Source organism: Thamnophis sirtalis, unplaced genomic scaffold (genome assembly GCF_051295495.1).
Source record: "Thamnophis sirtalis isolate CommonGarterSnake01/CBP01778 unplaced genomic scaffold, rThaSir2_p1.2 scaffold_8, whole genome shotgun sequence".
Classification (NCBI taxonomy): Eukaryota; Metazoa; Chordata; class Lepidosauria; order Squamata; family Natricidae; genus Thamnophis; species Thamnophis sirtalis.
Genome location: NW_028261388.1, coordinates 54262894 through 54265302, shown reverse-complemented (window position 1 = coordinate 54265302; position 2409 = coordinate 54262894).

Here is a 2409-nt window from a genome sequence, read left to right as displayed (position 1 = left end):
CCAGAGCAGTTCGGGCGAAGACTATGGGATCGGCAGCACAGGACTGACTCCTCCCGTTCAGTTTCTCGGTGAAGGGAAATCGAAACTTACTCCGGAAAGAAATCAACAATAGCGAGAGCTTTCTATTTCCCGAGAAACAGGGCTCGCTCCCTTCAAGGACGAGTTTCGTTTCCGACTGCTGATGTCAATCAATTTCCGAGATCTTGCGAAGAAGGGGAAAAACAAAACCACAAAACCACTCCCCCCCCTCCAATGATAATCACCTTCTCTCAAAAGGATTAGCAATAAAGGACCCCTTCTTTGCTTTCCACATGTTTAGTATTTTCTAAAAGTGTTTAAAAAACTGCTAAAGGTAAATACAGCAAATGATTAAATATTAAGAAGTGTGAAAATAATAAAGGAGCAGTTTGTGATGGACTGGCTGCTAGGACAAAGCAAGGTTATGGCATACACTTGAAAGGAGACCTGGAAGCCGGTATTCGTGGAGTCTGTCTGGCAAGAACAAAGAATGCTTATTCATAGAGAATATGCAGTGTAACACTTGTAGCAATTGTAGGTGGTTTGAGGACTGATAACAGTAACAAAGCGTTAGACATCCTGCATAGCTTAGTTAAAGGTTAGGAACAGAAATGGCCTGGAGTAAATAGAATGTATATTGGATAACACCTTGAGCATTCATTAGCCAAGGTTTGGGAATAGGGATGACTACAGGCCAATAGAACAAATCATGAGATCATTACTAAAATGTTTATTAAATGATATTTCTCATTATTCTGCCTTGTTTCGCCTTCTGCTTTAGTGAAAATTTATAAAGCTTTCTTAATCCTTTGTTCTGGGCTCTTGGCATTTTGGCCAGAACCCCTTTTCTTGGAGCACTCCAATAAAAGAAAACAAAAGCTGCACCTCATGTTTTTGTCCTTCATCGGCCTCAGCAACCGGTTCAGTCCCAAATTGGGAACAACATTTGTTTAGTCCACCATGAATTCTTAAAGAGGCATAATTAATATTTTAGTTCCAGTAGTCCCATTGCGTGGCACGACAAAACCGCGCTATGCAAAATAGCGGAGATTAAATCGTGTCGCTAAAGTCGCGACATCATCACCGCGCGTCATCACCGCGGGGACAACAGCACGGCAACAGAAGGGCGTTCTTTGCCTCCAAAGGTAGCCCTCCTCCTCCAGCTGACAGCGGCAGTGGGCACGGGGCAAAGCGGGCTGCCCAGCAGCAGCAGCCTGCGGGAAGGGTCCAGCACAGCCACGGGGGGCAGCAGGAAGCCCGCGGGGGGCCCGAGCAGGGCCGCCGACGCTGGCGGCGGAGGAGGACGCAGCAGCAGCGGCGGCTGAGGCTCTCCCGGGACCGGCGAAGCGGGCTTGCCCGGCAGAGGCAGGCCACCCTCTTCTTCCTCAACAACATCTCCTTGGATGGGCGGCCGCCTCCGCCAGGCAAGCCCGCTTCGCCGGCCCGGGAGAGCCTCTGCCGCTGCCACTGCCGCGTCCTCCTCTGCTTCCTGCTGCCCCCCGCGGCTGAGCTGGACCCTTCCCGTGGGCTGCTGCTGCTGGGCAGCCCGCTTTGCCCCATGCCCGCTGCCGCTGTCAGCTGGAGGAGGAGGGCTACCTTTGGAGGCAAAGAACGAAGCATGTAGAACGCCATTCTGTCACCGCGCTGTTGTCGCGGCGGTAGGGTCGTTTTTTTCTTAGCGCTTCGGACGCCACGGATTTGCCTCCGCACTTATGTCGGCGCGGATAAGGGCATCGCGGTTTTGTGGTGGAACCGTCCATTGGCTCTCTCCAGTAGTTCATCTTCTAGTCCAGTGATGGCTAACCTTTTTGTCGGCACATGCCAAAAGCATGCACGTGCAACAGTGCGTGCATGTGTGTGCACATAGCCACGATGCAATGTGTATGTACCCCCTGTGCACCCCTCCATGCATGCATGCATGACACACACACCCCATGCCCCATTTTGGGCCCAGCAGGCTTTCCTGAAGCCTCCTGGAACCAAAAATGGGCTGGGGGGGTGCAACAAACCTGCTCTCCCCCCTGCCCCTCGCATGCGCATGCGACCCCCCCACCTCCACACATGTGCATGCATCTCCCGCATGTCCCCTGCTCCCACACATGCATGGTAGAGATCCAAAAATCACGTGCCGGGAGATTTTGTAATTTGTTAACTGACATAGTTCGGGCTCATGACAGACTGGAATGTAGGAACAGCTTTTAACAACTTTTTTCCTTAAAATTTATGCCCCTTCTGACATCAGATCTCATTTTAATGCACCTGTGCAATATTATGAGATGTAAACATGTTTGACTACATGTAACTGATTTCCTATGTAAACTTTTATCCTATCCAATCAACTTTCTTCTTTCCTTTTCTTTGTTGTGTTAGGTATAAAAAGGAGTGTAAGAT